Genomic DNA, 11,692 nt, shown 5'->3' on the forward strand with positions numbered 1-11,692 from the left:
AAACTGAAGATTATATTGCTTCTGAAATATTTGGGCCCTGTGGAATTAGAGAACAGATAGTAGAATTTTAAAGCGAAGGATGTTCTAAAACTAGGCTTTTTATAAAAGATACTCTAGTGGCTGTTTTAAATTTAAACTCTAGTTTTAGCCAAAATTTGTTTTAAAAGCACTGTTAAAGAGGATCGTTAAGAAAAGGTGGAGATTATTGGGGAAACATATTTGAAATAAAATCGGATCATATATAAACTTTTAAGAGATTTGGCTAACAATTGTTTCTAATTGCATTGTTTATGGCCAGGATGGAAAATACGTGACACAAATATTTCCACACCAACCCTTTTCCCGTGGCAGGCATTGTCAATCTATCACAACACTCTTTCCATTTCCTGGATATTGCTAGCTGGATCATTAAAATGAACTTTCCCTTCTTCCTGGGCACACAGCTAGACTTCACTTCCCAACCTCTCTCTAGTTATGAATGACCATGTGACAGTCCTAACCATCAGTATGTAGCAGAAAGGATGTCTACTTTATTCAGACATGGCCCCAAAGATACTGCTTACATATGATTCTTCCTGCTATTGGATCGGAGATGATTCACAAAGTGGCCAGATGTATTATAGAAAATGTCACTGGAAGGCAGTACTGCTATCACAAAAAAAACAGTTAAGCAGCAGGTGGCGCTAAAACTGATATCTGAGGCTGGACAACTACAATCCTTGTGCAGTACAAATATCTGGAAAATTGTCTGAGATAACTTGGAAGCATGCCTTACACACCGAGCGAGAGCTCTAGGGAAAGTGGCTGGGAAGAGCCACAGTATTGTCCACCATTGACTAGTCTAAGCAAGCTACTTAAGAATGAGGCAAGAATGGAAACAAAGTTCCAGGGATCAAGGGCCATATAGATTTCGAAATCCAACTACTTCTGCACTCCATACAAAGACTGAAAAAAGTCTCCAGTGACCAACAGTTTCTAGTTTCATTTCTCAGGTAAACAAAGTGACTCCACCTTCCCTGAAAGATCGCATTAACGCTATTCCCTTACCAGGTCTATTGTTTCAGGTAGCCTCTTTTAGAGAAATTGAGAGGGAAAGGGAAAGAGAAAGGGAGAGTTGTGGGGAGGGAGGCCCAGTCTGAACTGCTATGAAATCTCAGTCTCTAACCCGTTGTGCCCTCAAAAGTCTTCTCTCATTCTAGCAAAGGCAGTAGTGGTTTTTCTTCTGCAATCCCAGACCATTTATTTTCTACAACATATTTGGCAATTGCACTTGATTTTTTATAAGTTTAAGAAGACACTGTGTGTTGTCTTCCTGTCTGGGTGTAACCTTCTTTAAATCAGAGCCTATGTCTGTTGAACCTCTAAAGCTCCTAAAAAAGTACTTTGAATATAGAGTAATGTAGTTTTCATACATTAATAAATTGCCAGTGCCTCTAAGCATCCTCTGCTTTGTTTCATTTTCTGTAATTAGTAACTGATTTGATCCCACCACCTACTTCTTGAGACTTCAAGGACCCCATTTCCTGAAACTCCACGACTAAAATATACACCTCTGCCTCAAAGCTTTCTAAAATCCCTACCAATCTCCAAAACTACACATCTATCATTTCAGTTCCAAGTAAACCATCTTCCTCACTCAGAGTAATATATAACTTTAGAGCCAATCTGAAGCCAAATCCCCCCTTCCCTCTTGACTGACTGCCTATCTGCCTGCCTTTTTTCCTTTTTTTCTTCCTTTATCTTCTCCATTCATCCTTCCTTCTTCCCTGTTTCTCTCCCTCTTCTTTTTCGACCTTCTTTCTTCTCTTCCTCTCTTACTTTTTCATGTGGACGAGAAAATTGAATCACAAAAATGATAGAGTGCTTGGCCACTGTCACATTGCAATTAGTCAAGATTCATATCTTCCAATTATCTGCTAAATATATTTTTGTTATACCCTGTATTCATCCCATGTAATTATATACTCAAACCCAAAGGGGTAAATGCCTTCAAGTATAAACTTTCAGTCTTTTCCTTATATCTAGAAATTTTTTAGAAATTAAATCTTGCCTTTTGTTCTGCTACATATGAATCTAATATATCATGATTACTCAGATATTATAATATAGGAAACATACTGACCCAAATCATTTGTCCCACACTCATTTGCAATCTTAGGAATTTATCTGTGGAATCCAGGAGCCCACTCCACAAAGGACAGAACCTTCTGGTTATATTGCTGAAAATATACTTCCTGTTTTTTTTCTAGTTTTGTTGCAGAATAATTAATAAATAAAAATTGTATGTATTCAAGGTCTACAATATGATTATTTGATATAAGTATACATTGTAAAATGATTATGTCAATCAAGTTGGTTAACACATTTCTCACCTTACATAGCTGCCATTGTTTTGTGTGTGTATGTGTGTGTGTATGTGTATTGTAACAGCTTTTAAGATCTACTGTTTTAGCAAATTTCAAGTGTATGACACAGTACCGATAACTATAGTCACCATGCTATAAATTAGATCCCTAGAGCTTATTCATCTTATAACTGAATGTTTGTTGTACCCTTTGATCTAGATCTTCCCATTTTCCCTCCAGCCCCTAACTGCTATTCTATTCCCTGCTTATGTTTGACTTTTTTAGATTCCACATATAAGTGAGATAATGCAGTATTTGTCTTTCTGCATCTGACTTATTTCACACAGGGTAACCTCCTCTAGCTTCATCCATTTTGTTTCAGATGGCAGGGTTGCCTTCTTTTTTATGACTGAATGATATTTTCTTCTTTTTATTTTTAACCTCCATAACAGATCAACCCATTTAAGTCTTCAGATTTAGAAAAATAGAAAATTACAATTAGCATATTTCAAAATGACTATAATATTTTAAAATTTTACTTTTATTAAAATATACATGTACTGAATAACAATCAAAGAGTAAAGAGAATGTATGATGAAACTACTGGTCCTAGTACCGTTCTCACCACCCTTAGTCCACTCCCTATACCCTTTGAACTCACTCTTTCTAGTTCTTACAGTGCTTACCTCTGTAAGCACATATTGGAAACTATCCATTTACTTGCTTTTATGATACATGAAGATTTAGTTCACTTGTACTCTCATCTTTCTCTCCTTCTTTTGATTAGTAATTATCAGTTTTATTTTTTCTTGATACATAATAATTGTACCTGTTTATGGGACACATGTGATATCTGATACATGCATACAATGTGTAATAATCAAATCAGGGTATTTAAGATATCTGCCTCCTCAAACATTTATCATTTCTTTGTGTTTGAACATTTCAAATCCTTTCTTCTGGCTATTTTGAAAGATACAACAAATTGTTGTTAACTGTAGTCACCTCACTGTGCTATCAAAAACTAGAATATATTTCCTTTTAAAACTGTGTGTTTGTACTCATTAACCAACCTCTCTTCATTCCCCCGTGATATGATTTGGGTCTGTGTCCCCACCCAAATCTCATGGTGAATTATAATCCCCACTGCTAGAGGTGGGTGGGGTCTTGTGGGAAGTGATTGGCTCGTCGACGTGGTTTCTCATGAGTGATTTAGCACCATCCTCCTATTGCTGTTCTTGTGATGGAGTTCTCCTGAGATCTGGTTGTGTAAAAGTGTGTGGAATCGTCCCCCTCTCTCCTCCTGCTCCTCCCATGTAAGAGAGCTCATTCTCCCTTTGCCTTCCACCATGAATTAAACCTCCCTGAGGCCTACCCACAAGCAGACGCTGCATGCTTCCTATACAGCCTGTGGAACAGTGAGCCAATTAAACCTCTTTTCTTTACAAATTACCCAGTTTCAGGTATTTCTTTATGGCAGTGTGAATGGACTAGTACAGTGCTACCTCCCAACACCCTTGCCAGCCTTTGATAACTACCAACCAATTCTCTACCTCTATGAGATCTACTTTTTAGCTCCCATAAATGAATGAGAATATGCAATATATTTGTCCTTCTGTATCTGGTTTATTTCACTTAACACAATGACCTCCAGTTTCATCTCCTATTGGTTACCTTTTAAACCCCAATTTTTAGTGTTAATAACATTCAAAATTATCTCTTGATTCTTCATTTTGTCAGATGAATGTAATTGAGCTTCTATATTTTCCTCAACTTTTCCTAATCCTCTTTTTTATTTTACCTCTCAGCTACATTCTAAAATGTATGCCATCTATGCAGGTCATATTTACAATCTAAACTGCAACCACAAATAAATCTTCTATGAATACCGATTGACTCTAAAATTTGAGAATCAGTATTAACCTGACTATGACTGTGCATATATTGTTCAGTGCTGGTCCAAGCAGTGACACTAGGTTTAGTGGGCCCAATTCAATGACTTTTGGGCTATTCTAAAGAGAATGTTTCTACCAGCAATGTCAGGTGGATTCTCTTTTATCATATTCATTCAATTACTCAGAATTATGCCATAATTCAATTTAGTTTATATTTCAAACTCATTGTTATTCCGAGAGCTGCTAAAGTGTTTTCTACTTCGTAAATTTTTTTTTTTTTTTTTTTTTAGACAAAGTCTCGCTCTGTCGCCCAGGCTGGAGTGCAGTGGCGTGATCTCGGCTCACTGCAAGCTCCGCCCTGCATGTTCACGCCATTCTCCTGCCTCAGCCTCCCGAGTAGCTGCGACTACAGGCGCCCGCCACCACGCCCAGCTAATTTTTTGTATTTTTAGTAGAGACGGGGTTTCACTGTGTTAGCCAGGATGGTCTCGATCTCCTGACCTTGTGATCCACCTGCCTCGGCCTCCCAAAGTGCTGGGATTACAGGCGTGAGCCACCACGCCCGGCCTCTGCTTCGTAATTTTTATACCTTCAGCATGTTTTCACTTTTGCCAGAACAGCTTCCACTTTCTGCTGTCTCCATTTGTCATTTTTTTCTGGAGATCACTATCCAAAGCCTTGTGCATCCCACTCCCATCAGAACTGCACTGCAGGTACAGTCATTCACCATGTAACATTTGAGTCAATGCCAAACTACATAGACAATGGTGGTCCTATAGATTATGATGGAGCTGAAAAGTTTGATTAACTAGTGACATCCTAGTCACTGTAATGTTGCAGTGCAACGCCTTACACACATATTTGTGGTGATGCTGGTGTAAACAAACCCATTGCATTGACAGCTGTTAAAGGTATAGCATATACCTTCATGTACAGTACATAATACTTAATAATGATAATAAATTATTATGTGACTGATTTATATACTTACTATGCAATACATTTTTGTCATTATATCTGAGTGTACTTCTACTTCACAAGAAAAACAGCTGTAAACAGCCCCAGGCAGGTCCTTCAGGAGGTATTCCAGAAGGCCTTGTTATCATAGGAAATGACAGCTCCATGTGCTTCATTGTTCCTGAAGACCATCCAGTGGGACAAGATGTGGAGATGGACGACAGTGATATCAATGATCTTGACCTTGTGTAGGCCTCGGCTAGTGATTATGTTTGTGTTTCAGTTTTTAACAAAAAAGTTTAAAGCAGAAAAAAAGCTTATAAAATAAGGATATAAAGAAAGAAAATATTTTGTATAGCTGTACAATGTGTGTGCTTTAAGCTGTGATATTATGAAAGAGTCAAAAAAGTTAATAAAGTTTATAAAGTAAAAAATGTTACAGTAAGCTAAGTTTAATTTATTACTGAAGAAAGAAAAAATATAAATTTAGTACACCCTAAGTGTACAGTGTTTATAAAGTCTACAGTAGCATACAGTAATGCCCACCTTTCCTTCTTTCCTCCCTTCCTCTCTTTCTTCCTCTTTCTCTGTCTTTCTCTTTTTCCTGTGCTTGGCCGATTTATTTTTTATCTTGTGCATCCTTCTTTTTTGTTTTACTTCTTCATTTTGATGGCACACGTACTCCAGATACTTCCTAAGAGATATTAAAGAGGTCAAGTGTTTCAGTCCTTGAATGCTATAAAAGGCCTTCATTTTGTCCTCACTTGTAGTCAACTGTTTGGTTTGATATTAAATCTGAATTGAAAATCATTTGATGTCAGAATTTAAGAGCCTTATTGCTATCTGGCATAAAGTATGATTGACAAAATGTCTGATGCCTCTCTGATTTTTACTACTTTGTAGATAATTTTTTGTCTTTCTCCCTTTGGAACCTTATTAAACTTATTTTTTCTTTATCATTCATGTATTTTGGGAGGAAATATAGTTTAATTCCTAACTGCTAGGTTTTTGGAGGCAGAATACTAAGGCTTGTATCTCATCACTGCCACTTATTTACTGGGTAATAAGTGCCCCTTTAACAATTTAACAATTGTGTGCTTTAGGCTTGTTATTTATAAAAAAGGATAATAGTGTGTCTATATCAGCATTGTTGTGAAAATTAAATAAGGTAACACACATAAAGGGCATAAAACATGATATGGCATATTGTAAGTATATACAAAGTTTTGCTATTATTATCTTCTAGTTTTGTTGGTTCATTTTAATTTCAGATTCCATATTTTGATCTCTTAAGAGCTTTTCATGTTTTTTGATTGACCCTTTGATTGTGTACTTTTCATGTTTTATGAACCTGATAACTTCTTAAATATCTCAGAAGATAAGTAAAAAAAATTCTAAAATCTGCCTGGTGCTGTGAATTACGCTTCCTTTGGGGCATTTTTTTTCTTTGTTTATATGGTGTCTCTCTTCCACGCAGCTTGCTGTCCTCCTATGTTAGTAATCTTTGGTTTCCACAGGACACATAGCTGATATGATTTCCTCTGCTTTTACTTCTGGTTGGTTTCTTCCCTGAGTGTGGAATTCTGCCTGGACACTCTGAGTGGAAGGGTGCGGTGGGGTCTGTGGGTATATTAGTCGGCTTCATTTTAAGGAGAGCAGGTAGAGCAGGGTCAACCTGGCCCTCACCGCCACGCCAATATGAGAAAACATTTGTTGCTAGTCATTATGGGTCAGCCTGCAAGCATAACCCTTCCCCAGATGGTATAGTTGGGTAAATGCCATCTTCACTGTGTAGACAGGAGTGAGAGACCAGTCCAGTGGACCGTAGCTCTACCGCACAGGTTTGTCCTCTTTCATATCTTTTGCCTCTGAGTTTTCCGGAGCTCTTTCAGATGGAATAACCCCAACTTTTCCTACAGCAATCAATATTGTACTTTAGGCTAAGCCTTTTCCCCATCCAATTATGGTCTTCTAGAAATGTATTAAAGTATTTTTGTAACAGTGACACCTCTCATATTCTATTTATTGTTTTGACTATTTCGGTTTCTAATTCTAGACTTTAATTCCAGTGATTCTCCAGAGAGACAGGAGGTAGATATATTTGCTTAGTTCACACCAAGTATTATTTTCTTTGACAGCTATAAAAGAAAAAATATAGTTGAGAAAATAAATTGTTAGTATAAATATATATTTGCCATAGGATTTATGCTAACAATAGTAGGAAGCAGAGTTAAAATATTTTTTCTTCACCATGAATGACTCTCCTGTCACTGATACTTACTGATATAAAATTTCTACAATGTATATTCTAGAAATCAAATTTGGTAGAAATTCCTAGATATTTTCAATAAAAATATAGAAAACATATGTAGTAAAAGCTAAAATTTTTTAGAAGAAAGGGAAACTTAGTGTTTGCTACTTGTCAATGGCTACTAGTTATTTTTAAACTAAGATGTTAAAGGATATTAAACCTTTAATGTATACTCTTAAAGCACACTGTAGCCTCCTTATTATCGTACTAATTGAATGTTAGTAAAATTACATCTTGAAATACCTGTCTGCCCTGGATGGAAAGATCTGTGACTTTGGTGCCAACACCTCTTTTGCTCCTTGCCCGGATTCATTAATAGCATAGTAATTTTAAAGAGTGTGCCACTTAATATCTGTCTTTTGAATAAATGAATGAATACATGAGTGAATGAGTTATTCTAAAATTAAATTATTATGTTAAAATAAACTTATAGGGATTTAATATGGATTTTAATTTTTAACTTGTTTATTTATGCTTATTTTTTATGAAAATTTAATCCAATAATTCTAATAACAATAGTAACAGTAATTGTTTGGCATTAAACTTTATAAATTCTTCTAATACAGAATTACTTGATAATTTCTATTGAATACAATCAAATACATAATGTATGTCAAACATATCTGTTTGGTTTTTTGTTTTGTTTTGTTTTTTGAGATAGACTCTCACTCTGTCACCCAGGCTGGAGTATAGTGGGGCAATCTCAGCTCACCGTAACTTCTGCCTCCTGTGTTCAAGCAATTCTTCTGCCTCAGCCTCCCAAGTAGCTGCGATTATAGGCACTTGCCACCACACCTGGCTAATTTTTGTATTTTTGGCAGAGATGGTTTTCGCCATGTTGGCCTGACTTGTCTCGAACTCCTGACTTCAAGCGTCCACCCACCTCCCAAAGTTGTGAAGCATATCTTTGAACACAATGCAAAATGACAAGGTATTACTTCTGATCTTACATGTATTTATCATAAACTCTATATTTGGAAAGCACGATGTATTACCAAATAATATATCACAATTTTTATTCTAGACTTAACTTCTCCTAAAAAAGATTAATGTGAAAATGAATACTAACTAGAATACTAGACTGGTTAGAAATCAAAGGGACCCCTTTTGATTTGAGCACTTTGCCCTATATATTCCACAGGTGAAGAGGCAGAGATCTCATTATGTGAAGCTGTGGACCCAAGGTCACAGGACTTATTACTGATGCAATATCTCAGTGGTAGAGCCAAAACAAATTCCCTTCTTTTAACTTGCTTTTTCCCTCTACCAGAAACCCTAAGATCTTAAATTCTTTACAGTATTCCACATTTTAGAAATTTCTAGGAAAAGGTACAGAAGAGTGCAAGGATGAGAAGTACGATAAGAATATAATGGATGTCCCACACCCCAAGGGAAAAAACACCTAAGATATCCTAATCAGCAATGCAACAAAGGCAGTTGCTCCTCCAGCCTTTCAGGGTTGCAAACAGTTTTCCATGGCTGCCATGATTACAGCCGAGCTGTGGTACTGCACTCTGTTGCTTGCAGCACTTTCCGCTAGAGTGTAATAGAATACTGGAACACTATTGTATTTTTAAAGGCAATTAATATTTTATTATGCACAGACTTTTATTTGCACCATTTGGATTCCTCTTCTCTAATTAAATCTTGTGATTTACACAAACAGAACTGCTGTTCTTTAAACTCTGCGAATTATCAAAATTAACAAATACTTGTTAAAAGGAAGTAAAAGCAGCCAAGGGTCCTATTTTTGTGACAGAAACAACTGGAGGCAACAGAGTGAATTGATGGTGTCTCTTATTTGAGTGGGGCAATGTGGCAATTACATATAAAATACCTTAGTTAGGGAGAACTGATAGAAATTCCAGCTGCCTACGAGAGAAAGGTTAATTCTTTAAATAAATAAAGCCAGAGTATTTTATGTGACCATGTAGGATTTTTGCTTCACGACCTGTGTGCAGCATTTTGTGTTATGGGATTTATAAATCAAGAATATGGTTTCAAGCAGGCATTCTCCCAACCCTGTATTTGTGGAATGTTTCCTAGGGCCAAATGAATGGTCTTCAGAGGAAACAGAGGAAATATGCTTAGATGCCCACTAGGGGAATATGCCTTGCTGCCATTCTTATCCCTAAATGAGAAGATTCTAGATAAATCCCAGCTAAATGAGTATTATTAGCTCCTCACCACTGGCAATATTTGGAGTAAAGGAGGGTACCCTTTAGGGACCCTGTCTTCATCTCTGGAAAGACAACAGACAGGGACCTTGTTGAGGGTAAGGAAGAAAAAGATAGGATCAGGACAAGAAATAATCTCCATCCTAATTAGTCTGGAGATCTACAAAAGTTTTCCTGGAAACAGTCTGCAGTCTCCTTGAAGAGTATTACCCCCAGGGTCTCCATTTGGGAAAGAAGAGGAAGGGGAATTCAGAAGTAGATCTGGGTGGAGCCAAGGAATTTAGTTTTCTTTATGGCTCTTTTTCCACCCCTGGCAAAATGGATATTCAGTCCAGTAAATAGAATGAAAGGTAATAGGCTCAATAATGCAGAAATTTGCTTTCCAGACATTTCAGGAAAGCATTTAGCCCATATGTAAAGGGTACAATGCAGCTTTGCTATTTCTATTCTCATTTTGCATGAGATTCTTCTCTTCATTCAATTTGTAAGTCATATGCTTTTTTTGCCTTGTGTGCCAGCAGATTAATTGAGGAAAAACTCCTACACGAAATTTTTATAAGGATAACGGAATACCTAACTAAGTGAGTACACATTCTCCATTTAAGCAAATTCTAAATAGCTTTATTATAACCTATATTGGTAGAAATGACTTGAGTCTTCCATTCTTACAAGAGCCTTGATATACTTTCAAAAGAACACATACAAATACACACTATCCACACTTTATAAATTTTGATAGTCTCCAGTTTTAAAATATACCAAGTAAAAGCAATACTCAAGTTAGAAATAAGTACAAGCAAATAACAAACAAACACTATTTTTGTTTCACTATTTTATTACTCCCTAATGTTTCCACTATTGTTATGGAATCACTCTGAAAATCTTTATTCTTTTAGAGAATCTCAACGCTGCAAACCTGAAGACTTACTCTGTGAGGCTTCATGGAAAGGGAATATATCAAATCAAAAAGAAAGTTTCACCTATTTCAAACTAGTCTCTAAAATTAACAATGTGTCCAGGAAGTATTAATAACAGAAAACTATTATCCTTTCACCATACTTCTCCTATTCCTATTCTTCATCTTTCTCCTTCTTTCCCCCAAAGGGGGCAGTCTTTCCCCCAAATGAGGCAGCAAATCAAGAACTAGGGCATGTGGTACCAATATGGCCTTTTAGTAGATTTTTAATGCACTTGGTGTTTAAGGACTACCTCAAAAAATTAGCTTCCATTGAAACTTTGTTCCTGTGAGTGTATACATCCTAAAACACAGCAGAAAACAGCCAATTTAAATATCATTTGGTTTGTGTGTGTGGGGGGGGGGGGGGGGGGTTGTTGTTGCTGTTGTTGTTATTGTTTTCTTTTTTAGAGATGGAGTCTCTCTCTGTTGCCCAGGCTGTAGTGCAGTGGCACGATCTCTGCTCACTGCAACCTCCACTTCCCGAGTTCAAGCAATTCTTGTGTCTCAGCCTCTCGAGTATCTGGGACTACAGGTGTGCACCACCATGCCCTGCTAATTTTTTTGTATTTTAGTAGAGATGGGGTTTCACCATGCTGGCCAGGCTGGTCTGGAGCTCCTGAGCTAAGGCAGTCCACCTGCCTCAGCCTCCCAAAGTGCTAGGATTACAGGCGTGAGACACTGCACCAGCCTTGGATATCATTTACTCACTAGGACACTAGGCGTAGATAACATTTACTCACTACAAATATAATAACATTTAATATTTAGTGGATGCTCACTATGGGTCAAGTTCAGTACTAAATTATTTACTGCATTATCCCATTTCATCCTCACAGCAACCCAATTTAGAAAGGGATTATTAGGATCCTTTTATAGATGAGGAGAGTGAGGCTTAGAGAATTTTGCCCATATTCAAAGTCATGCACAGACTAAATGGAAAAACCAAGAGTATAAGAATGTGAAAATAGGTCTATCTGATTTCAAAGCTGGTGCTGTTTAACACTGCGCTACACTAAAATAGAAGAAGTTGAGACCGTTTATACATATAT

This window comes from Pongo abelii, chromosome 1 (assembly GCF_028885655.2).
Source record: "Pongo abelii isolate AG06213 chromosome 1, NHGRI_mPonAbe1-v2.0_pri, whole genome shotgun sequence".
Taxonomy (NCBI): domain Eukaryota; kingdom Metazoa; phylum Chordata; class Mammalia; order Primates; family Hominidae; genus Pongo; species Pongo abelii.